General features: G+C 45.7%; 1 long non-coding RNA gene across 1 annotated transcript in view; it reads right to left on the minus strand.

Annotated features, from left to right (window-relative positions):
- The window catches only part of LOC121157895, a 40514-nt gene extending 16292 nt beyond the window's left edge, over positions 1–24222 (minus strand). The window contains exon 1 of the long non-coding RNA XR_005884113.1: positions 24086–24222. This is a non-coding gene — a long non-coding RNA (uncharacterized LOC121157895). The remainder of the gene's footprint in view (positions 1–24085) is intronic.
- Positions 24223–27081: the final 2859 nt, after the last annotated feature.

The following is a 27081-nucleotide window of genomic DNA, read 5'->3' on the forward strand; positions in this document are numbered from 1 at the left end:
TAACCATTGCTACGCAGGCACACTGACCAGGAGACAAGTGTAGAGTGTAAACAGCAAATGCGTACAAGCACTTTGTTCTCTTTCCCTCCTTGTGACTTTATCTTGGTGGCAGGCTGCGGATACAGAGCAGCTTCCCAAACAGCTTCTGGCAAAGGCTCCAATCAGCATCATTAGGAATGGAACCTTTTGCTCAACACCACTGTAGTCTGGTTGGAGGCACTGCTGCAGAACCCCCAAACTGCACGCACAGAAAGCCAATCACTGCCATGGGGTACTGGGAGAAAGACGGTCTTTATTGAAATGAGCACAGCAACAGCCAGGCAGCTATTGCTTAATTCCTGGGCTCCCCGAGGAGTTAGGGGTGAGGGTTCTCGCAGACAGAAAGCTGGGGCTGACAAGTACAAACATGCAAGGTTCCTGATTGGTCAACGATGCCGTGATCTTCAGGGAATTTATAAAGGTCTCTTGGGCTCCAGCCCATGGGGAGAGAGGCGTTACTTGAATGTAGTTACAGGATTTCCTTCCAGACAATACAGGCTATTAAAGTTCTTATCTACTGGAGAAGCAAATGACTCCTGGAAATCACTCCCTTAAGTCAGTGAATTCCTTTCGATAAAAGGCAGGCAGACACCTTGTGCCAAGTGAAGCAGACAAGGACACCTGGGGCTAGGGGAAAGAGGGTGGGTCTGGGTCATGCTTTTATGTTACAGGGGTTCAGTTTCAAACTGAAATAGGTAACACGCAGTCTATGCTATAAATCGTACCTACTGAGTTGTCTGCTAACAAAAAGAACAGAAAGAAAAATGCTTCATTCCTTGGAGGACTGTAACATAACCAAGAGTTATCAGAAAATGACACTCACAATACCTAGAACACAATGCAAAATTATAGAGCAGAGAATTGCTGAAACAGCATTCCCCCTTCCTATGGAAAAAGAGCAACATCGACCAAAAAATGATCCAGGTATCAGAATCCAGATGCAAAGTTAATGAGAAAATTAAAGTAGACATGTCATCCTCAATGAGAGCAAACAAACTTGAAGCAAAGCATAGAAAATAGGAGATTAATATAGAATAAAAAGGTCATACAACTAAATAGGGGCCTGCACGGTACAATGGGTTAAATTGCTCCTAAAACACCAACAATCCTTATCAACAACAGCTCAAGTGTCAGTTGCTCTATTTCTAATATAGCTCCCTGTTTATTCAGCAGAGGATGACCCAAGTACCTGGGTCCCCTGTATTCACACAGTAGACGGAGATGAAGATTCTAGCTTCAGTTCAGCCCAGCCAGCCTAGTTATGGGCATTCCGGGAGTGAACCAAGAGATGGAAATGTGCTGTGTCTCGCTCTCTCTCTTGTTTTCACTCTGTGTGACGTGTCTATAAAAAACAACATCAACAAAAAACTAAGTGCAAATTCTTGAATTGAAAAGCATACAACTGGAAATAAAAACGTATTACCTGGCTTAATGAAGGAATGGATAAAACACACAAAAGCAGTAAATATGAAGACAGATCAGGAGAAAGTATCCAATCCAAAGGCAGAGGGATACATGGGATAAAAACGAAGAGCCAAAGGGATAGCGGAGATTAAATGTGTTCCACAAAAGTATTGCAAGTACTTGGAAGACATACTCAGAATCAACTTGTTCAGAACTCTGCAAATTAACCAAGACCTGACCCAATCTTGGGGGTTTGTGGGAAAACTTATGTTTAAGAATGATGGCTAAGTATTTGTAAGATCAGTGAGTTTGGGGGAATACGTTGATTTCCTTTAGTGCCATTCACTCCAGCATCACAGCAGATGAGTCTGTGATGACACCTGGCAGCAGGGGCACACAAATGTGACAAGGACTGCTTCGAAACAGTTGTCAGGGAACTGGCATTATTTGACCTGTCTGGTGACACCTCAGAGTACCTCACTCGGGGCCATGATGTTGACCCAACTGGCTAATCCTCGGCCTTGGAGCATCAGTATCCCATATCAACTCTGGTTCATGTCCCGGCTGCTCCATTTCCAATGCAGCTCCCTGCTTATTGCCTGGAGAAGCAGAGGAGGATGGCCCACAGGCATGGGATCCTGCACCTGCGTGGGAGACCTGGAAGAGGCTGCTTCCTCCTGCCTTCAGATCAGCTCAGCTCTGGCCTCTTTGGCCATCTATGGAGTGAACCAGCAGACAGAAGATCTTTCTGTCTCTCCTTCTCTCTGTAAATCTGTCTTTCCAATAAAAATAAATTTTTGTGAGTCTGTGTGTGTGCTCTATAGAGTAACGTAAATGAATCTTAGAGGCAATTAAAAAAAACACTATACTCCTCAGACTAACCTCTAGATGGCCAACTCAGAGGTCATCAATGTGATCAGTCTCTTTCCTTAGACAGTGTTTGTCAAAACAATCTATTCCACAGTGGCTGCCGGATGTGGTGACTAACACTGGGGAAGACAACTGGCTAACCAGAGTCTTAGAAGAAATGAACTGGGATGTCCACAGGGGGCCTTAGAACTGCTGACATTCCTGAGATTCTAGAAGGTCATACCTATGAGTAGGACTATGAACATGTTCAAGAAATATCCAAAAACATATGCCTAAACTGATGTGGAGGCACTGAACAAGCAGCGAGCAGAAGCGGAGGCAGTATGGCGGAGCGCCTGTGGAGGCCCGGAAGGTACTGCAGCTGCAGAGGGGGCTCTTGGCACACGGATGCACACACTGCTTACATACATGTAAGGAGAGGCTTCCCATCACGAGTTGCCCCCTAAGCTAAGAGAGCAGAGATCTCAGGACAACCAGCTCAAGAAAGTCAACAAGTAACAGCTGCCACAAGGACAACAACAGCAAGAGCGGCAAGGTGGGGGGCGAAACCCATTTCCAGGGAGCCACATTTTTATATTTTGAAGTCGTAAATTTTCCAACCAAAAAAGACGTGCAAAACAACAAAAACATGTTGGTTGAATTGCCCATGTAAACTGCCCACAAAGAACCCCAGATGTTAGACTTAATACTGTCAGTTCTTTTAAATAGAATGAAAGAAAATCAAAATCTAAAGTATGATCATGACAATTAAGCAACCACACAATGCCAGTAGAGACCAAGAATTGTTCTTCAAACCCAACCGTGACTGGAATTTGAAATCATACAATCATTTTTGGAAAACAGTTTTTTATTAAAAGAGATGAATCAAGCATGCAGTCGTAACACAACCTTAGTTGTTTTATTCCTGAGTGTACACAAAGATTGAGAAGTATGTGAGTGTATGCTAACTAATAATAGCACCAAATTCAGTGGCATAACTAATACAGTCATATTCAGATATCCTAGGTCTGTAGTGATGGTTGGCAATGCTGTCTCTAAAGAGGGAATTAAAATATCAAAACAGCAATTACTTAAAACAGCTATAGCTTAAAAAAACTATTTATGAGAAGTTACAAATTACAAAATGATATAAATTTGACATAAAAACACACACCAGGATGGGGAACAAGAGTTTAGAATCATTGTAGAGGATCACAGTTGTATTAGCTTCACGTAAGCTTTCCGGGTATTTCCAAGTTAACTTATAAGAGTAACTCACAGTATTCTAACATTGTACTACACAAGAGATCAAAGCAGCGCAGACAGACATCAAGGAAGGAACACTGACACCAAACATTTACAAAGTAACAATAACAGAAACCTGCAAGGGGCAGGACTAAGCTATCAGTAACTACTCTGAAGGAGTGTGCTCAGCCTACCCATCCAGACACCCCGACCCACTGAGAGCCCCTGGGTTAGAGTCCCACCCCTGACAGTGCAGACCACAGGAGGCAGCGGGCATGGCTCAGGTAATCTGGTTATTGCCAAGCAGATTAAAGACCTCCACTGAGTTACCGTCGCGGAGTTCTTGTCCAGCTCTGCTCTCCCTGTTCGGTTCAATTAGGAGAGAACCAGCAGATGGCCGCTGTCTCCCTCCCTCTCAATAAACATTTTAAAGATCACATCGAATGACTCAATTCTCCTTTAAAAAGCCACAAGGCAACTGAGTCTCTTTTTAAATGACCTAACTACAGGCTGCCTAGGAGAGACTCAGATGACACAGGCTGAAAGGGAGTGATGGAAACAAGTCCATGGTTGTAACATAAAAACTAGGAAAATGAAATCTTGTAAGCAGAAACAAAGAAGGGCACTACATCATCAAAAAGGAGGCAGCTGATGAGGATTTATCAACTGTAAATATAATGCACACAATGTAAACAAACTTAATATTTAAAGGCAATGTGAATATGTATGAAAAGATAGAAGGCAATATATTAACTGAGATAATGCGATGGCTGGAACTGAACACATCAGGGCCCAGGAGTTTCTTCTGGGTTTCCCACACAGTGGCATGGTTCAAAGGGCTATGCTTCATTGCTTTCCCAGGCCATGAGCAAGGATCTGGATGTGAAGTGGAGCAGCCAGGCCTCAAACCAGAGCCCAAATGGGATGCTGGCACTTACAGGTGGATTAGCCATTACACCAGTGCCTCACTGGCAAATTCTACCAATACTTAAAGGAGTATACCGACAACAACAACAAAGACAGGTGTTTGGTGCTTAAGCCATTGCTTGGGCACACCAGCATTCACATGGGAGTGACTGGGATCAAGCCCTGTCTCAACTTTTTTCTTTTAATATTATTTGAAGAGCAGATTCTATAGAAAGAAGGAGAGCTAGAGCTATCTTCCATCCACTGGTTCACTTCGTAAATGGCCACAATGGCCAGAGCTGAGCAGAACTGAAGCTGGGAGCCAGGAGCTTCTTTCAGGTCTCCTATGTAGGTGCACAGACTCAAGAACTTGAGCCACCATCTGCTGCCCTCACCCCCCGCGAGGCCATAAGCAGGGAGCTGGACAGGAAGTGGAGCAGCCAGGACACACACTGGTGCCCATATGAGATGCTGGCACCAGAGGGCAGAGGGTTCTTAGCCTGCTGTGCACCGCACCAGCCCTCTGCCTGCACGTTGGATCCAGTGTTCTGCTGACGTGCACACTGGGAGGCAGCAAATGACGACTCCAAGGTTTGTGTCATGGGAAACCAAGATGGAAACCCACGCCCTGGCTTCAGCCTGGCCCGGCCCCGTATGTTGTGGGGTTGAGGAATAAACCAGCAGGTGGACGGTCTTTTTCTCACCTCCCTTCTCCTTCCCCTCTCTGTGCATGTTTGTGCTGCTCTGCCCTTAAAACTATACCAATCCTCAAAATATTCCAAAATATTTCAGAGAGTACTTGCAAACTTATTTGACAAGAATAGCATTGCCATGAAACCAAAGTCAGACAAGGACATCATAAAAAACCACTAAAACTACACCGTAACTACAAGCCAAGACCCTCAACAAAATACCAGTAAGATATTTTCAAAAATACATTAATAGGATCATTCACATATTCAAGCAGGATTAGGATTTACTAGCACTCAGGGAATAGTTCAACATATACAAATCAATCCATGTGCTACAGCACTTCAACGGAACGAACAAAATCACATGATCATTTCAGCAGATGCAGAAAACACACTTGACATGAATGCTCCTACCCTGAGCTCTGGATCTCACGAGCCTTTACAACTCTACACCCAGAATGCACGTTAGCATAACCCACAGGTAATAAAAATGATGCTGGTGCCTCCCGAAATTGGTTCCATTGATTTGCAATACATTATATACACTTCCTAGATGACTCTAATATTCAGCAGGGTTGGGACTCATGGATTTTTTCCCAGCAATACATTCGATGATGAGTCATTAAACCCTTGATTCTCCCCCAATTTTCCAATTGTTTCCATTCTCACTGAAAATCTAAGAATGACTTCAGCCTATTGTGCAAGTAGACTCAAAGTACAATTGCCAAAGCAATAGATTTATCAGTCCTGGGTGGGATCAACAAACAAAGATTGAAAACATCTGCCCAAGTGGAGGTTGCTACGGGGACAGGGGACACAGTGAGGTTGGGGGACAGTGGTCCTTAGGGAATGTGTTCTTGCAAATCCAAGTCAACCATGTGAAATGTCTGCCCCGTGGCTGCACTAGTGTCAGATGCCCACGTATGTTTGTGCAGGGGGTTGGAACAACAGGAACACATGGGCTGTGTCTTTCTGCTCACCCAGGAACACCTGAAAACTCAGGTCAATCCTGACCTAGCTGCTGACAGTGAGGACTAAGGCACAGATTCAGGATGGGGTCAAGGACAAAGAGAAGTTACACAGGTTCAACCTCAAGATTTTTTGTTTTTAAAGCCGCATTCTCTCTGTCCTTCCTCTAAACTCCTCTATTCCTTGCTTCTACAAGGAAGTTTGATTACTGACTGATGATCTTCAGAACCCCACAAGCAACTGCATTTGTTTATTTCTTCTCCAGGGAACACATAAGTTGTTTCTGAAACTCAGGCTTTTCTGAACACAGAGATCCCTAAAGTTCAAAAACAAAGCAATGAGGCCTGTCTCAAATTTGCTCTTTAAAAGAGATTTTCTAAGCCTCATACCTCCCTGTGCCTGGTACCAAATGACTGTATCTTCCATGAATGCTTTGAAGTTAGTGTCTGCTTTTCTTATCTTTTTTAAAAAAGATTTATTTATTTATATTGCAAAGTCAGATAAGCAGAAAGGAAGAGAGACAGAGAGGAAGATCTTCCATCTGATGATTCACTCCCCAAATGCTGCAATGGCTAGAGCTGCACTGATCCAAAGCCAGGAACCAAGAGCTTCTTCCAGGTCTCCCACCAGGTGCAGGGTCCCAAGGCGTTGGGCCATCCTTGACTGTGTTCTCAGGCCACAAGCAGGGAGTTGAATGAGAAGTGGGGATGGTGGGAATAGAACCAGCACCCATATGGAATCCCATCACAGTCAAGGCAAGGACTTCAGTCTCTAGGTCACCGCACCCTGCCCTTTTCTTAGCATTTTAGCCTCCACTCAACCATTTAATTTACATTGGTTCTCTTCAAGAAAGAAATGAGACTACGGAAATGAGATGATTGAAGTGATAAAGTTATTTAAAAATAAGACTCGATCTGCCTAAACTAAATAACCTTCTGTTCTGGCTTCTGTTATGAAAAACTTATTAAATGAACCTCAGTTTTTCCCATTTGCAAGAACTCAGATATAGACAACATGATCTTTAAGGAATTTTTCTGCTCTTGGAGATATAAGCTCCTTTTGCCACATACTTTTCATACAAAAACTCATTCCCTACAACAATTTTGACTTAGGCTTTGAGGTTTATATACATCATTTTGTTCCTTTTACTCACAGGTGTTTTGTTGGACTTAATTTCTACCCTTGAAACAAAGTTACAAGTGATAAAATGAGATTAATTCATTGAAATACTCCATAAGTACTTATTTTAAGAATTCTAGGTAGGGGCTGGAACTGGGTTAGCTAATCTTCCACTTCCAAGTGCCAATATCCCACAGCAGTTCATGTCCTGGCTGCTCCCACAAGCTCCCTGCCTGTGGCCCGGGAAAGCAGCAGAGGACCGCCCAAAGCCTTGGGACCCTGCACCCATGTGGGAGACCCAGAAGAGGCTCCTGGCTTCTGATCATTGCAGCCATTTGGAGAGTGAACCAACAGATGAAAAATCTTTCCTTCTCTGTTTCTCCTTACAATAAAAAATAAATAAATCTTTCAATCTTTAATCTTTTTTTTAGCTTTTCTTGTACATATCTTTCTGTAAGAGACAACATATGGCCAAAGGGTTATAAAAAAGTGGAAAAGAAAATCATTAGTTTGGATTTACAGGCACTCCAGAAAGTTGGTGGCATTTAAAATGATTCTAGAAACAGACAGGTAGCAAGGAGGAAAGACCAAAGGAAAGCTTGCTCAGAGTTATGGGTGTGGCATTCAGACCCAAACTGTCCCCATCATGTGTGTCCTGGAGTCCACACCTCTGTGCAGTCTCTACCCCATCACCAAAATGACAACAGCCTAAGTATTCAACCTAATAAATATTTCCAACACGATTAAAATTTCCAAGGTTCCACCACAAAAGAAAACCGTAGCTGTGGCCTTAGATGTTCACCCTCGGCAGGAAGCCAGTTTCCAGATTTTGAATGAATTCAACCAAGTGGCCTATGCAGAAGCTCCCAGGAAAGGGAACAGAGGCCTCCCTCCCACGGAACCGGAAAGGGCCTTTTTCACACCAATTTCCCAGCCCAGTCAACCACTTGGGTTCCTGTAGTCTCAGAAGCACACAGACAACCACTTGTGAACTCCCAGGCACTGCTTCAACGCTTACTGTTGTACAGGTTTGGGCTCATCTGTTTCACAGCAACAGACAGCTAATGGAAGTGGCATCCAAGTTCATGTCATGCTCTGAGATAAGGGAGGAAGGGATGGGGTCTAAAAGTAAGAGGGGATGAATCAGATTGGAAAGTGTTTCTCACCAGGATGGATCACAGAGACATTATTTTCGATTCTGACAATTAGCTGATGCAATCCTGTGTGAGTTAGAAAGCAAATGCCTACACACACACACACACACACACACGCACACATGCACGCACAGTCTGAAGGCAGGTGATGGCAGATGTGCTACGAGACATGAACCAGAGTGGGTTTTTTTCCTGCTCAGTTGTCTTAATTAGAGGTTGACTTTCAGAGTTGTAACACAACTCATCAGTTGCTGTCTTGCTCCCCTTCCAGGGCCGATACAAACAGCCCACTTGAAAGAAAGATGACTTCTCTGCTTCAGTCTTATGTCCAAAGACAAGGAGCTCACCACAAATCGAAACAGCCACCAATATGCTGAGCAGAAGGGTTTTATGACGCCCTAGAGCTCTGTCCAGCTGCATGGACTGGTTTGAGGCTTGCCTCTTGCAGTGAACAACTGGTGTCATTCAGGCTACAATTTTTAGGATCCATGTAAACTGGGATGGAGTTCAAAATTCTGGTGCCTGCCACCAGCCTGCCCATTCCTGAGAAGTCTTTATCTGTTATGTCATTAATGGAACAATGACTCTGAGCTCCATCACCAAAAAATACACAACATCCAGGCCTGGGTGCAAAGACTGGGCCATTGTGCCTGCCATGTCTAGATCAAGCATTATCAAATGGAGCCTCAGAATCACCTGAACCCAGATCACTCTTTCTATGTGACATCTTATTTTCAGATTTTATAGGACTTTAAGGACACTGAATTGAAAGAAGAGGATTATATTGATTTACAGTTATATGGTAGTCACATATACTGTGCTGTATCATGTCATTCCGCTCTGATGGAGACCATCCACAGAGGTGCCCTCCCAGGATGCCTATGATGAAAATGAGGTTATGGTTAACCCATGTTTGGCTCATAAAAGCCCAGGTAGAGGGAGCATGAGAAATAACCCTTACGTACCAGTTAGGATTACAACACTCAGCAACTGGTCAAGCCTGTTAAGCCATTTTGGTACTGCACAGTTGCTTAATCAATAGGTGCAATCACTAGGGTCTTGCAAGACCTCTGATCACCCAATGTGTTTGATCCCTGTAGATACAATGAAGAGGATTTCAGAAGAAACACTAACCAAGAGGATGAACTGGAAGGTCCCTTGTATTTTGATTCACATAGGACCTTAAGCTTTTGAGTCATATTTATGAAGTCTTAGATGAACGTTGGTTGAGTATCTGACCCTTGAGACTTCCTTGCAGAATACATAACAAGAGACCCTGTAAGTTTCAGAAGCACCATCTGAATGAAGCAACTTACTTTCAAATCATGGCTTTGCTCAACATCTAGATTATGCATGGCAAGGCAAATAGTTGCCAAGAACTTCCCAGCATCGGTGCCTTTAGTATGTACCTCAGCTTGTGCTGAAGGCACTATCAGGGCAGGACTGTAGCTGCCCAACCAGGCACAACTCCCCTGGCTCTTCTTTACTCTGGTAAAATGGTCCCTACAGAATTGACCGATCCTTTATCAAGTCTTCATGGCAGTCTGTGGCGGTGCCTGCTGTATCCCATGCCTTTTCCCCGTTTCCATTTGTGCACATCAAATCCATATTGCAGACTGAGGATTTCTCTGCTGATACATGGTTCCTCCCCTGTTGTCTTGCAGAAGCACCCTTTCTGCACTTCATCTCACTTCTGCTTCCCAAAGGACCCCAGTGATGTAGTACATCAACTGAGACTCAACTTCTTCCTCTCTGAAATTACACTGCTACCATATACATGATCAGAATATGGAAAGGTTTGAATGGACACAAATACCTAACAGTCCAGATCATAATGACCCGATTTTTTAAAAAATTTCTGTCTTTATTTCTCCCTCAGTGACGTGTTAAAATACAATCTATTCTTTACTTTCATCAACTACACAAGGATTGAAAAACTGGCTGCTCCCCACCAAGGGGATAGGGATGCTGGAAACACACAATGAAACCATGTGGGACTGAGGGCAGCGGGAGGGTGGGAGCTTTGGGTTTTCCAAATGCTGTGATGAGGGAGGAGTCAGAGAGACACATAACAGGTGCATCTAACCTGGGATTCCCAAGAAGCCTCCTGAGAAGAAAACATTTGTTCTGCCTTCTGGACAGAATAATACATGTTCTCCAGGAGAGGAGGGCTTTGACCGGAAGCAGCAGCAAGCAGGCTTGGCTCTCAGTGAATTCAGAGAGCGGGTGGAGTCCAACAAGACAGGACTGTCCACAGGGGCAGCCCACTTCGCAGTGCTGGGGGTTAAGCAACAGACCGAGCATGGGTTCAAGTACTGGCTGCTCCATTTCCAATTTAGCTCCCTGAAAACATGCTTGAGAAGGCTGAGGAAGACGACCGAGTACTTGAGCACCCATGTGGGAGAGCCAGATAAAGTTCAAGGCTTCTGGTTTCAGACTGACCCAGCTCCAGAACTAAATGAACTAGTGGATGGAAGATTCCGCCTCTACCCTCTTTCCCTGTAACTCAAATAATAAACTCTTAAAAGCCAAAGCTACTGCTCATGGGTGTTACAGAGTGAAAATGGGGGTGGGGAAAGTAGTTTCCCAGTAGGACAGTCCCATGAACGGTGCCTGGTGGTCATTATGCATCCCAGTTCAGACAGGGGGAAGCTGAGCAGAGCCTGGTGGGTCAAATGTCCCCAGCCAGAGAGAAGAAAAGTCACTGAGCCCCCAGACGCAGCCTGGTCTCTGATGCTCCTCCACCTGCAAGAGGGGACCACGGGCAGGCCCTGACTGCAAGCAGGGGGAGGGGCACCGTAAGCCTCCTCAGAATCCAACCTGCAGGCTTTCATTCTGGAAAGGGATTCTCTCCACTTAATCGTTCAGGGAATCTAAACTCTTGAAAGCACACGATTGCAGAATTAGAAGCCATTGTACACAGGCACACCATTCAGCCTCCCTCCCCTTCAAGCCCATTATGCTGACGTGATGGCAAGGGCCTCACAGAACCACCTTTCACTGCAAAATTGAAGCCGGTTGTTGTGCCTTAATCTAAGCCATTGTGTCTGGTCCTATTTGAGGCCCAGGTCTGGTTCTTATTGCTTTGGTGGATTTAAGTAAAATCCTTCACATTACTTAAATTAGTGTTTGTGCCCATGACATCTCTTTTATTGTAATGTTAAAACAACAAAACAAAGAAAACATGCAAGTCCCTACAACCCAAGCCACTGATCTACACGATACTGGCTGTCCCAACAGCTGGGAGAGAGCATTTTCCCACGAAGGATGACGTCAGTGTGGGCATTAAACATGGGTGGGGTGAGGAACAGCCGCCTTAGAAGAGCCAGACAGCCTCTGTTCATGCTCCTGCTAGTGTTCCCTGGTGCAGGGAGGCTAGAGCAAGCACACACGGCTCCTTCAGGAAGCTGTGGGGACACACGCGGGGATGATGCAATGAAGGGCAGCTTTGGGACACCATCTATTTAGAATGAAATCCTAGCTCATGCTGGGCCAGAATACAGACCAACCACACTCAACTCCTTTACTTTCTATGAACAGAAAGATAGAATTTGATTAGACAGGTTGACTTGCTCAGATTCAAGGTCAAGTTCACAGTTCTTAGACTCCAAACTCTGATTTCCAGACTACTACTCCCACTTGGCTCATAAAGCCATGGAGGAGGACTGCTCCTAGAATTTTTTTTTTTTTTCGTTTGGGTGAGAAAAGAGAGATACAATCCCTCAAGAAAAGGCTGTTGAGGGAACGGGGAGGGGTAAATGGCACTGACAGTGTAAAGACACTATGAAGCACATGTTTACATCTGCCAGTTATGACTTGTCTGTGTATAATGTGGCGAGCATGCACTTTATCCTGGGGAATCAGAACGAACCTGCTGTCTGTGACGTGCGATTCAGCATTGGCAAGCATTGTTCTCATCTCTTGCATTTAACAATGAAACTACAGGGAGAAATCATGAGCAGGAGTCCTGTGTAGAGATTTTTAAGAAGGAGGAAGGGGATTGTCAAAGTAGAATAGGCTCTGGAAAGACCTCCCAAGATAGCATGTTCCAAAAAAAAAAAAACCAGTGCATAGAAACATGCCTTGCCATGGTGAGGGAAAGGGGGTTTCCAGTCAGCTTCCTAGACCACAGGAGACCCCACGGTCTAAAGTGCAACGCCTGGCATGAAGGACTTAGAGAACAAGATAATGAAGTACCATGTGTCCCAGACTTACATGTCCGCAGAACCCCTTTGTGCCCCAAGTACAATCTCACCAGATAAATACTCTTTGCATATAACCCTTCAATGTTGAATCATTTCCAAAATCCAATGAGAATGGGAAGGAGGAGGACAGAGCAAAGTGGCTTTTTCCAGGCCCCATGCGTGATGGCCTAGTGCTCAAATTCAGATTCCTATCCACAAGCTGAAGAAGCAAACCCCTTCCAGGCAGCCCAATCTGCAATTCTGCCTCTCTACGGGAGTTAACTACTAGCAGTAAGGCCATGACCACTAGATAACAGCAAAGTGCTTCATGAGCATTTTCTTACATTGTCTCAATTGTTTGATGAGAAAATGCAATCCTCGTGCATCATTCTGTTTTCTCAGCTAAGTGCTAATGCCAGGAACAAAGTGACACAACACAATGATACTGAAGGCATTCTTCTTCTTTCATTAAGAATAACTACCCGCCCCACTGCCTAGGACTTCCCTGAATGCAAACTATAGGACTGTACAGAAGCTACAGGACCAGTACAGCATGCAGGAACTGCCCTTCACATCCCAAATGCACAAAGTCCAGAGCTCCATCCAACAGTCTGAGCAGCCAACCAAGGCCCAACGGGACCTCCTCCTGAGCCCGAGGGCACCCACCCTGGCCATTCTGAATGCAAGAACCATCTTCCCACTCCTGTGTACACGTGTGAGTCTCCTGTTGTCCCATACATATGCATCGTTTTTATCACCACATCAGAAGATGAGGGGATGGAGTTTCAACTGTATTCAGAAACCTTTCAGAGCTGTGTGGCAAGTTCAGTGCTTGCAGATAGAACAGAAACTAGAAACGCATGTCCCAAAACCCAAGCTCTCTGATTCTCCACTCTAATGTTGCCAAACCACAGTTTCCTCGTTTGCAAAAACACAGGTGGCAGTAATACCTCCCTTCTCAAGGAGTGAAGAGCAAAGAAGGGCACAATACATCAAAGACGGTGTGATTGCAATTCTCATCTATGACTATGTAACCCCCTCGAGGAGGCTCCCTGGCATGGCGCCATCTGCTGGCTGTGGTTTCATGTGCTCCTGGGCCTCGGATTCACTCACCTAATTTTTTAGGACCTTGTAAAATTGTGTGAGGTCATTTGTCTTTGTTAGTGCAAAGATTTCTTGATGAATACACCCTTGCAGCATAATTAGCCCCAGGCCTGTCTGTCCCTGCAGGGATTCTTCCCATCTTAGTCAAACACAGACAACTGGAGGAGTTGACCTGATCTAACACAAAATCTGTTGGATCCACAGGTCTTTATTCCTGCTACCTTGGAGAGATCCACTTAGCCCAAGTGAAACAAAGCAGCACTTACTGCCAGCGTGAAGAGTGACTGGATTCTGAAAATTCCAACTATGAACTAGTAGAAATTGCTGGATTCCTGACTGGTTTCTATAGTTTCTCCTTTGGTTTAAAGAAACAAAAGGGCAGACTTTGCAAGCGGAAGACCCTTGTTCTGCTTGCTCTTGCTTCCAGAACGTGCCTCAACTTGATTTTCAAAAGTCTTTTCTGAACACAAAGGCTCGCTGGTTGCCAGCACACCTCAACCTGTCAGAAGGATATGCTCAAAGGACTCTGTACGCTTCAAAACATATTTTGCTCCTGCCCACAGACACATCAAACATGGGAGGAAATGTTGACTGTCCGTCACTGGGAGTTTAGAACATCACGGGATCTTGGACAGTCGACATGACCTTTATCCTGGATGTCCCAGCATGTTCATTTCAGTTTCAGTTCTTCCTCTCTGGTCACTCAGCAATAACATATCGTCTTTCTATGAGCTAAAGGAGGCTGGGGCGGTGAGGCCTACGGAATTCAGCTGATTTTGCATCACATCACTGGTTTAGCTGTCTCTGCCTTCACAAGCTTTCCTAAGGGTCCTTGGAGTCACTGATTCTAGTGCCTGCAATGAAGCCACGCAGCACCTTTGAAACCTACCAAGAAAACAGCTACTTGCCTTTATATCAAAAGAAGTCACATAAACAAACTAAAAATCATGACCCACGGGAAGGACAGATCCAGCAAACTCACCCAGGGCCAAGAATGAAGGTCCTGACCAAATCCACAGGCATCTGCTCATTCTGAAGCTACTTTATACATAGTCCTGGAAGGGGCACTTGAGGGGCACAAAAACAAAACTCTTGTCTAAATCTCTGGATATAAAGATCCTATTGCTGAACTCTTACCTGGATCACACAAGGCCCTTTGTGATTCTATGCTGTTCTGAGGAAGATGAATAATTTATCGCTTACCTCCTAGGCAAGCCAGTGCCCTCGGGACAAAACACTAGGTATGGCACTTGCTTTTCTCCCCTAATCTGAAGTCAAAGCCTCTGAATCACACCGCACAGCCCGCCAGCGATCTCTAGCCCCTTGCTGTACTGTGGATGCCACAGCGTGTCCTCCTCTTTGCCATTCTTCAAGAGGAAACTCAAGTTCTGCTTTAGAGTTACCTTGAACTGACTCTAGTTTGGCTACTGAGCAGTACGATGGGGCACGAACACTAGACGCCTACAGCACTTGACAACAGCGCCTCTGGAGACAAGGCAGTCCGACTGTGCACGTGCTAAACCCAGACTAGCTCCAAACTTGCTTAGACCAAGAGCATCAGGGAGAATTCTGACAACTCAGGCCACCCGATCTGTTGCTTTGAGACCACAAAATAAAGCAGCTTTGTTTAGCCTGGTAGAGAAGCAGAATCCAGACAGAGAAGAAGCCAGCTGCCCCAGTCTAGGCCAACACTGACTGCCAGAAATCTGAGGCAATCAGAAATATGTACCGCAGTTGAGCTAGCATACCCAGGAGAGGAACCACCTAGCTGAGTCTGTGCCATTCTGCACAATCATAAGCTCTACACCAAAACACTTTGGGATGGGTCGTGACTCAGCAAAAAGTGATGAAAACAAGTAAATATGTTCTTGTGCATTCTGGAAACAAAGAGAAATCCTTCCTCCTACTCTTTTTAGCCAGCTCACTCCCATTAAAATTACTGCGAGCAAAAACTGCAGGCAGCCATTGCTGTGGTCTAGGTTTGTGTTCTAGTCCCAACAGAGTTTAATTATAGTGGCTGAGCTTTAGTTAATTGCAGGAGGTTCTGTAACCAATTAAGCTACAGCCAGTTGTTGCTCTACCCCATTTCCAACAACTCTGAATGCTTTCCGTTCACGTCGTTGGTGGGAGTTCCCAGAACATGCTCTCTGTCTCTGGGGCCTGCCTCATTCATAAATCCTTTTTTTTCCTTTCATTTCTGTGTTTTCAAATAAACTACAAAATGCAATTAGTCTCAGGAATTTGCCTGTCATAACACTATTCAGGTCTCACGGCGTATAGCCTTCCTCTGGGAGTTCTCCGAGACGGGGCAGATGCTGTTCGGACGGGTCCCTCATACCCCGTCACGCTTCCCACTGCGTGGTGGCGAAGCAGACATCCTCCACCAGGCTGATGGGCTGCGGAGCCCAGCACAGAGGCACTCTCTCCCACCATCAGAAACCCAGCGTCAGACTCAGCCCATGTCCATCGTGGGAAGCAGGCGATCCAAGATTTCCTGATCTTATCCCTTTTGGAATGGTGCTGAGACAGGCTTCTTCAAGGAGATACACTGTTCCACCTTCTGCTCAGAGATACAAATCTAATTGAAATCTTCCATGTGCATTCAATATAGCATGCTCGCGAGTCATGCTATAAAAACGCAGATGAGCGCCTCAGGCAACTGGCCTGGCCATCATACTGCTCACCTCCAACGTTGCAGTGCCCTGCCCACTCAGACTCCAGCTGCCAGCTCCTGCCAGTGCAGACCGTGGGCCGCAGCGCTCACAGCTCCAGGGACTGGCGTCCTGCTGCTCACATGAGACGCCTGGACCATGTCCCAGGCTGTGACCTTAGCCGGGCCCAGCTGAAGCTGTTACAGGCCTCTGGCACCTGAATCAGCAACTCACTGACTCTCCAGCTCCACCTTTCACAGAAGCTATTAAAGAACATGGCTGAGAGGCCCCAGGGCCACCTGGCCCAGAGTAGTATCTCACTAGTCTCTTCTCCTGACAAGCTTCTGCTTTTCCAACACAATCTCAAAATGCTAGGACGGGTCCAGCGTGGTGGCCTAGTGACTAAAGTCCTCACCTTGAACCCACCGGGATCCCATATAGGTGCCGGTTCTAATCCCGACAGCCCCACTTCCCATTTAGCTCCCTCCTTGTGGCCTGGGAAAGCAGCTGAGGAACGCACAAAGTCTTAGGACCCTGCACTCGCATGGGAGATCTGGAGGAAGTTCCTGGCTCCTGGCTTCGGATCAGCGCAACACCAGCCGTTCTGGTCACTTGGGGAGTGAATCATCGGATGGAAGGTATCTCTCTGTTTCTCCTCCTCTCTGTATACCTGACTTTCCAATAAAAAATCTTTTTAAAAATGATAGGACAAAATTTTGGCACCTGGGCCAGGCATGGTAGCCTAGTGGCTAAGTCCTCACCTTATGGTCATCAGGATCCCATATGGGGACAGGTTCATGTTTTGGCTGCTCCACTTCCCATCCAGCTCCCTGCTCGTGGCCTGGGAAAGCAGTCGAGGACGGCCCAAAGCCTTGGGACCCTGCACCCGCGTCCCAGAAGAAGCTCCTGACTTCAGATTGGCTCAGTCTGGCTGTTGCAGCCACTTTGGAAGTGAACCAGCAGACACAAGATCTTTTCACCTCCTTCTCTCTACAGATCTTTCTAATATAAATAAATAAACCTAAAAATATTGGCACCTTCAGAAGCGTTTTGCCCACGGCAGAGAAACACCATTCCGACCCGGGCTAGGGTTTTTCTTCACTGAGACACTTCCAGGTTGTGCCACCTTACAGAACAACCTTGCTTTTGCACAGTGTCACGGCTGCTGGGGGGTTGCTGCAGACACTCCAGGGCCAATGTTTATGCACCTCTCTTCTGGATTCAGAAACACAATTTCATTTTATTAACATGTTACAGAATAAGTGTTGTTAGATTCATTTAGCCAGAATAGACAAATTTGTATGATAGAAAGTTTTTTTTTTGGTGCTATTGTGCTTACAAAAATTGCCACCCTAAGCTCTAGAGAACCCACACTAAACTTGAATACCACATGGCATCCCCTTGAGGAGGGTCTGCCTGTGGCAGAAGCACTTGTGTTTGGCACCTGGCACGCCGACTGAACTCAGCGGCATTCTGTCTAGGAAAGGAGCAAAGACTTCACACAACACTACATTCCTTACAGAAATATCTTGCCGACCCAGTGACACGGGGGAAGCAGGAGCTCTCCCAAACACAGCGAACGTCTAATGAGGTCGATCTGCTGCTCGGTAGCCTTTCTACCACTAAGCAACTGTGTGTGTGAACATGGAGAAGAAACTAAGAGAGGACACTGAGAGTTGCCAAAAACTAAGGGCAGGGGCGTGGTGGCGGTTGGGGCATGAGTCAACTTTAAACAGCATTGACCTCTACGTGTCTGCCAAGACCTGGGGATGCTCAGACAGTCTCGGGGGTGGTCACCTGCACATGGAGAAGCATGCATGCAGTTAGTTCTCTTATCTGCTTGCTTCCTCCCAGGGTACCAAGCCTGCCCAGCCTGTGCCCCGGTTAACCACAGGGTCAGTCAACACCGAAATACATCCGTTTAAAGTATAGCCTGTCCTGTCATTGCTGCTGTGTGAACAAAGAAATCCAGGGAGAACAGCTCACTCCCAATTCTGAAATCCAGCGGCTCCAGAGCTTTCTCTCTGCTAGGACACCTTGGGCGGGAGGAATGGTCACACCTTTGTGGGCTGCCCCAGGCTGTTCTTTGTGAACAGATGTGTGCCTATGGGTACAGAAAAGACCCTAGAGATGCTGTGACCCAGACCACAACCCCTAGAAGTGGAGCCTTGGCGCCCTCTGGTGTTCCTTAAGCATATTCCATGCACCATGCAGCAGCCAGAGCCGGATGAAGAAGCATCTTTGGGCGGATGCTGCCATCGCCTGGATAGTCACACTCAGTCTCTAGAGCATATTTCAGGTTGGTTCTCACCATGAAGTCTAGAGTTTATTGAAAAGTCGGCTGTCAGCAGAGCTCCGGGGCCCTCTAAACACTCTGTACCCACACTTCCTGCACACAGTCCCTGCCCTGTTGATCAGTGGCCCACGCTCATGCTTCTATCCTGGTCTTTGAGACTCCTGTATGAGGCATGTGCGATCCTGAACTGCTAATGTAATATAAGGAAGCTCCTGGTCAGGAGTGGAAATCAACAGGTCTTGCTCAGAGACGTCACATGTTCACTGAAACATGAGCTGAATGACCATGAGCTGTCATATTGACTTTTGATCTCTCAGTTTACAAAATACAAGCCATTCCTAGCCACTCACCCAGACAACTGAGGAGGTAACTTCAAAAATCCCTTGCAAATGGTATAAAGTGTTTTATGTTTTTCTAAGTCATTGTGAAATGCATATACTGCTTTGTCATAAAGTACTTTGCATGAACCTTAGAGCTTTTTCACTGTACTGAGCATCCCTCTGCATAGTATGGTACATCCTTGAGTACCTTCAGGACCCAAATACCCAGATGCTAAAGTCCCTTAGAGAAAATGGCCAAGTGTCTGTGATTCTCATAGGTCTCCCCCTTATTTTTTCAAGATTTCAATTATTTGAAAGGCAATTACAGAGATAAAGAGAGATCTTCCACAACTGGTTCACTCCCCAAATGGCCATCCAGGTCTCCCAGGTAAGTGGCAAGGGCCCGGGTGTTTGGGCCATTTTCCAGTTTTCCTCGTAGGGTGCTAGACTGGACTTGTCAAGGACCTGGTGCTCATGGGATGCCGGTGCTGCAGGTTCAAGTTCAGTGAACCGCACACAATGATGACTTCACACACACACACTCACACACACACACACACACACACACACACACACACACACACTCTTTTAAATCATAACTACCTGTACCTAACAACGTGAATGCTATCCAAAGAGTTGTTAGGATCTACTATCCGAAAACACTGAAACAAACCCAAGGCTTTGGGTTATTCTCAAGTTAGCTTTCCCAGGTCACAAGCAGGAAGCAGGAATGGAAGGGGAGCAGCCAGGATATGAACAGGTATCCATATGGGAACCTGCGAGGCAATGAGTTGAGCCAGGCATAATGATTTAGAGGCCAACAGTAAATTTTTTAAAGATTATATTGTATTTAAAAAAAAAGATTATATTGTATTTTTATTGCAAAGTCAGATATACAGAGGGGAGGAAAGAGAGAAAGATCATCTGTTCCATGATTCACTCCCCAAGTAGCCATAACAGCCAAAGTTGAGCTGATCTGAAGCCAGGAGCCTGGAGCCTCTTCCAGGCCTCCCACACCGGTGCAAGGTCCCAAGGCTTTGAGCTGCCCTCGATTGCTTTCCCAGGCCACAAGCAGGGAGCTGGATGGGGAGTGAGGCTGCTGAGACAGGAACTGGTACCCATATGGGAACCTGGTGCATGCAAGGAGAGGAGTTGGGCCAGGCACAATAACTCAGAGGCCAAAAGCAAACAATCAGTTCCACCATGTACTCATAGAGTAGCACTAAGTAAGCGGCTGCCTCCTCACTCTCTCCTCTCCAAGGGAAAAAGGGAAACGGTTCCTCCAGGATCCTTCCAGGTTAAAGATTAACACACGTCCCATACAAATGTGGACAGTGGGAATGTCAGTCCACAAACCAAATTTGAAGAAAATAACTCTGTAACATCTAGACGGGCTGGTTCTGCGTGCAGATTTCCGCCTCCCAGGGTCATGTTTCAGGTTACAGCTTCGCAGTTCTCTGCAGGTCATTTGGTCCTGACCATCGACCCTGACATGCCATTTTTTCAGATCTGAATTCTCCACCTTCCCAAGGTTCCTTGGCCACTCCCTCAGCACACTCAGGATGGGTGACTGCCAACCCTGCCCACATGCGGGTGTACAAGTCAGGGAGCAGGGGGGGGCTTGTTGTTCCTCTAGGTACAGCGAGAACTCCCAGGGCATGCAGACCACATGCCGGTTTGTTTGCCTCCCAGAGAGAGAGAGAAAGCTCTTCCCTACCTCGACTTTGCCAAGTTCTGCTTTCAGCCATGCCTGATGATCCTCAACGTGGTTTCAAATTTGGTCAAAATTGCGAGGACGATCAGCAGCATCTAGTCCTGCTTGGTTCCCTTTCTCGTCAGAGGCAATCACAAGAGGAACTTCCACTTGCTCATCTTCCAGAAAGGCTACATCACAGGGGAGTCATCCCCCAGTCTTCCCCTGGTGTGTCTGTGGTCTATGCTCATTTCCAACTGCCATGGCTGTCTCCATTCTGGACCAGTATAAACTAAGATGATATGAATATGACATGCAATCTTTGTGAGAGAATGTGAATTCATTGTCCTCAGTAAAGGTCTAATGAGTATTTCTAGGTCACATGGTCAATGTGTTTACCTGAAGAAACTATCAGTCTGTCAGACTGCCTGCATCATTTTGTAACTCCACCAACACTGAGCATCCGAACAAGCCCACATCCTCTGCAACACGTCTCATTACACGTGCTGACATTTTAAGTACTGCTTTTCACTTTAATGAAGTCTTTTTTTACAAAAGCCATGAACAGCTGATACATTTCAAATGACGGCAAAAGTAACAACCGTTATTACTTTATAATTAGAACTTCAGTGACTGTCATTTCATTATATAGCTGTTTTTACATAATTAAAATTCAGCATAAGCAATCTTAATACTTGTTATGCATGTTAAGAATTGAAGTTTTCTCAACTATTTAATAGCTAAATAATTCTTAACCGGATCTATAATATATTGCAAATTTTTTTTTAATTTCATGGTGTTTCTTGTCATACACATTTTTATACAAAGTTTATACTTCATTGCCTCTGAATGTTGAGTCATGGATACAAGCCTTTGCCTAAATAAGATACAAGACAAACTCACCCACATTTTCTTCTAGCACATACATGGCTTCTTTCAATTCCTTGTATATTGCACATGGTGAAGCATGGACCTCATTTTAGTTTATCTCAGATTGCTTTTCAGTTAAAAAGCTATCATAAATTTCTTCCCACACCATTTTAGAAAATTTGTGTGTTTCAGTAACTTTTTCATTTCATCTAGATATTTTGTACGCAAGGTTTTTATAATATAAACACTCCTATTATTTTTTGGTGACTTCAGTAGCTGTGGCAGTGAGGCCTGGAAGAATGCAGCGTCCAGGAAATGCACGTGGGCCTTCCATGTGGGCCCAAGGCCAGCACCCAGGGCTTCCCAGGGGCATTTGCAGGGAGCTGCAGTGGAAGTGGAACAACCAGCATGCACACTTCCCATTCCCTACGGAATGTGGTGTCCCAGGCAGTGGCCTAGCACCCTGATTGATGGATTGCTTTATAGGAACATCAAGCAGAGTGTATCAGTGACTATATCTTACTTTTAAATTCCCAGTCTTCTGAAGCCTGCATGTGAACGGAGTCAAGATTGCCTTTGACAAAGTGACTGCTACACGCTAACGTCATGGCGTGCTGTAGAGGGAGGGCAAGAATCAACAGCCTCCCTGAGTCACTTAGTCCAACAGCAACACTCCCTTGTCACAATGGCTGCTCAGTCGCGTCTCAGAATTAAAACTGGTACTTGAGAGGATATGGAAACTGGCAAGAGAAAACCTAGTATCTTCATTAAATTTTTAAGCTGTCAGCACAAAACAATGTGTCAACACAGGTAATTCATCCAAGAACGCTACAAATAGTTTGTTAATGAAACACATGCAAGGCTCTGACGCAGTCAAGGAGAACTCTGTGATAACAGGAGTACTTAGCGAAATGAATACACTCTAGCATCTGGAGATTAAATACATAGCAGGCACCATGAGAAAAGAGTGGCAGTAGACAGGAAATTCTAACCTTGCATGATTTGGACATGGGCAAGCCACGTTACACGGTCGTGAGGGCCAGTCGCAGGTTAGCAGGATGAAAAGACGGGTACCTGTGATGACATCAGAGATCTGGAATGGAGCTTTGGGGTGGGACCCTGTAGTTTATGGAAATCACTGCCAAAGTAGTGAAGAGCTATGATTGTATTCTGACCACCACAAATTGGTGAGCTGGCATGGACAAGAGCCGAGGCTGCAGAAGAAAAGAGGTTCTTCCATTGGCCAGGTCAAGTGATCACCTGGTCACTGAGAAAAGACAGAAGGATGAACACGAGGGCCACGCTCAGGAGACACCAACAGATAAGCACTTCATGAATTGAATACACAAGCATGGATTCTGCTTCAAATGTCCAAACACCTGTCTTTCCCCATGCACACCATTAGAACACCAACAGGCACACCAACTATTTCCTCATGAAGACACCTGTGCAGTATTTTCAGTAAGTGGGCTCCGGCAAACCATCCAAATGACATCCTTACCTCTGAGTAACCAAGGAACAACACTTGTCTGAAAGCCAGTATTTCATTGGACTTTTTGGGAAAACGCCTCGGACATTTCAAAGTGATTATTATCTCACTGAGCTAAGGAGCCTTCGACTGACTTTGACACTTCACAACGGACGGCACGGGGACTTTCAGAACTCCAGACAGACTCTGTCCCCTGAGTAGGCTGACAACACACAGGCTACTGGTGCACTTGGGAGGTTATTTTTTTAGCTTCACCCCACTAAACACCCACCATCCACAGGCCTCAATATAAAGACAATTCAAACAGAATAAAAGCCATTATTCTACAAAGTTGTAGCTTCCATCAATCCCAACTGAACAGGTCTTTCCCCATCATTATTCAAGAGACCATCATGACACAGTAGAAGCCACACAGTTTGGAACCCAATGGACCTGCGGGGCTCCTCTGTCCTGCTTCAGACTTCATACAAAACCTCAAACTCCCCGATGCTCAGCTTCTTTACTCTCCACTAAAATGTGAGAAAACGAGGAACTGTTGGTGGATTTACCAAGAATCAACAGCACGAGCCAAGCCACACAGCAAAGCTCACTACTTCAGGCATGTGTAATCACACTTGTCAAAACCAAGCCTGTAAAACCTGATCCAGCATCATGCTCAACTCACGTTTCTCACTTGGCTCCTACCATCCAAGCTGCTTCTTCTCAAATACACAAGCATGCCAGTGTCACGTGCCACTACTTAAGAATTACTTCTTATACACGCATGCCCACACACCCACACCAGCCACAGCCACGTAATCCCTCCAGTCTTCAGATCTGAGATTCAAAGATAACTCTTTCAGGGAAACCTTCCCGGAATGGCCTAAGCCAGCCCAGGACTCCTGCCATCCACTGCTGGTGTGCCGCAGTGCATCAAAACAGTTTAAGAGCATTACTGCATTCGTCACATTATTATTTGTTGAAGGTCTTTCTAGCATTCAAATTCCTTACGAACCAGGAGATCCCCAATTCATCAGAGTCCTCATAACGACCACTGGCACTTGATAGGTAGCTGACAATCACATGAAAAGTCACACGAATGTAGACAGATATGATATGTACCTGGATAACTCCACTGGAAGACAGGCTTACAGGAAGACATTGAGCTTGTAAGCAGCTGATTGCTGACACCAACTCAGATCAAGATCAGCCTGCTGGGTGTTTCTTGGCGAGTATTTCTGGTCAGCTCCTACGGAAGGGAAAAAAAAGCAGTCTAAGGAAACAGCATCAGGCGCAGGGAGAAGTGAGAACATCAGCTGTCTTCATCCTGAGCTATAAAAGTAACTCTGCAGAGATGCTCAGGTGGGCCAAGTCCTCGAAGGAATTTTATGTACTTGCAAGTCAAGCAGTGATGAGAAGTCTTGCCTACCACAACGGTAGGGTCCTTTGTGGAGCTGACTTCCCAGCTTCGTGGGAATTTCTGAAGGGGACCGACAGCTGAGAGCAACTGGCTGGCACCTGGAGGAATAATCCTGTTTCCAAAGTAGCATCTTTATGGTACAACCCACTGCTTACCATAGTGGGCAGCAGACACTCAGGCATGCATGGTGTTCAAATCCTGGCTGCTCCACTTCCAAGCTAGCTCCCTGCTATTGGCCTGGGAGAACAAAAGAGGATGGTCCAAGTCCTCGGACCCCCGCACCAACGTAGGAGACTGGAAGAAGATCCTGACTCCTGGGTTCAGATGAGGCTGGCCCAGACATTACAGCCAGATCTCTGTGTCTCTCCTTTCTGAGTCTGCCTTTCCAATTAAAAAAAAAAAGATATTTATTATTATTTTTTTAATCTGAAAGTCAGGAATAGAAGGATTTTCCATTCACTAGTTCACTTGCCAGAATTGGCAACTGCCAGGGTCGGGCCACATGAAAACCAGGAGCCAGGAGTTTCCTCTAGTCTCTAGAGGGCAGGGCCCAAGCACTTAGGCCACCTTCTGCTGCTTTCCCAGGCCATTATCATGGAGTTTGATCAGAAGAAGCTGAATAGCCAGGACTAAGACTGGTGTCAATATGGGATGCTGGTGTCACAAGCAGACGTTTTACCCTCTATGTTGCAATCCAGCCTACATAGTTTCAAGTTTAAATGCGTTATTTGTTCCAAGAATGTATGCCATTCTGAAAACTTCTGGTCTCTGATTCAGTTTCCCTGCAGGTAACACAATGACTAACAAGTGCTGGGAAAAATGACTTTTCACAGCAGGTCATTTCCTGAGCTCAATAACTTTTTTCCCACCACACCCGCAGCACACACACACAGCACTGCAAACTCCCGCTAAAGCATCTCACTTTCCAGTTGCTACCTAAGCTGCCAGGCTGCCTTTAATAAGGCAATCTGTTCTTCCCATCTCCTGTGAGACAGTATTTACTGACATGTCATCATTTGCATACCTAGTCCTTCTACCCCACGACACAAGCTCAGATGTACCAAGAAGATTCAGTATGCAAGTCCCCTTCAGAAATATTCTTAGATCTTTCAGCCAAAACTTTAATATAAATTTTATATATTATCATACTACACCCCTCACCCATTTCAATGTGTCTCATTTGATTAAAATCCAATTCTAGACAGTTTACCAAAGGTTTATAAAACCTTCCAAGTGGGGCCGCATGAACAGAACCCCGTCTCCTTGTTCTGAGTGCTGCAGACCTGCCACGGAAGATCTGTCAATATAAACTGAGTGTGCAGCACAGCTGTTAACACACCACTTGTGACCCCCACAACTGTATGCTATCCAAGGGTCTAGATATGAATTCCAGCCCCATTTCTCTGATGCCAGCTTCCTGCTAACGTGCAGCAGGGGACGGCAGATGATGGCTCGTGTCATGCTATCCATGTATGAACTCACCCCGAGTTCCAGTTTTGGGCTATTGCATGATCTGAGTGAACCAGCAGTTTGGGCATCTCTGCCAATCTACCCATTTCTACCTCTCTAGTAAATTAAAGCCCAGTTACTGAAACACGTTTGTACAATGGCATCTGAACTCTTGTACCTTGGTCAGAGAGTCTGGGATAAGACACAGACTCTGGTCTTGCAGCACTGTGCACAGCTCCATTTGCGTTATGTCATGCCTGCCTGTCTTCTTAGAGTTCCCACGCACCTGTCATCCTCTCTGCCTGACTGCAGTTTCTGTTGAGCATCCTCGATGCGTGGCAAGCACTGACATAGATGCACCCTTACTACTCACCGCTCTCCTGCTGGCTGCCTGTGAGGCAGAGGGGATTCAAAGTACATCTTTGCAAAGACTGATGAGGGGAAGGAAGGAACCTGGGGAGTAGGGAAATGAGGGCAGTGTGTTTTTCTTCTTGGCACCTGTACCTGCACGATGCATAAAATCTGTTTTCTTTGGGAAAAAAATTTTTAAACGTAACTTAAAAGAAGAACCCATTAATTTTTAAACATTTCCACAATCTCATTTTAAACTTAAAATTTGCTAAAAAAAAAAATAGTCTTTATACTATTATATATGAAAACCCAATGGCTCTTGTCTTTAGAGGGAAAGCATAAAAATAAATTCTAGAAAGTATACTTGTTCGTCAAAGCCTTTTTATTAAAACAAGGTATTCGAAGTTTAGAGATGTTTCAAGCATTTTAGGCATTGTGAAGTTTGGAGAGTTAACACTCCACACCAGGGCTCTTTTCATCAACTGGGCCACCTGGACCACCAAGCTCTTGAGCGGCACTCATTCCCACTCTGTCAGGTGAGACACCACGTAGGGGCACAGGGAGACCCTCCAAGCCACACATTCTTGTGGGTGGCACCATCAAGCCACCATCTTGGCCACACATTCAAGTGGGTGGCACAGCAATTTCCCAGCCACTCCTAACTGGCTGAGAGATTACCAATGGGGAATGTCCTTCCCGCAGGTTCCAGCCAGACAAGGAGGGCACAGGGAACGCTTCAAATGCCAAAACCCACTCGAATACCTTTGGTGTCTCCTCTCCTTTCAAGAGGTACCCCACCTCCAGGTCCCCTCCTGGGGGGTGTTTACCCCTTCCTTCTTTCTACAGTCACCAGGTCACTTTGCAAATCAAGTTTCTTTAGCTTCAGCCGATTCTCTGC

The sequence above is a fragment of the Ochotona curzoniae genome, unplaced genomic scaffold (genome assembly GCF_017591425.1).
Source record: "Ochotona curzoniae isolate NIBS_2020 unplaced genomic scaffold, NIBS_Ocur_1.0 contig_3622, whole genome shotgun sequence".
In the NCBI taxonomy this organism is placed as follows: Eukaryota; Metazoa; Chordata; class Mammalia; order Lagomorpha; family Ochotonidae; genus Ochotona; species Ochotona curzoniae.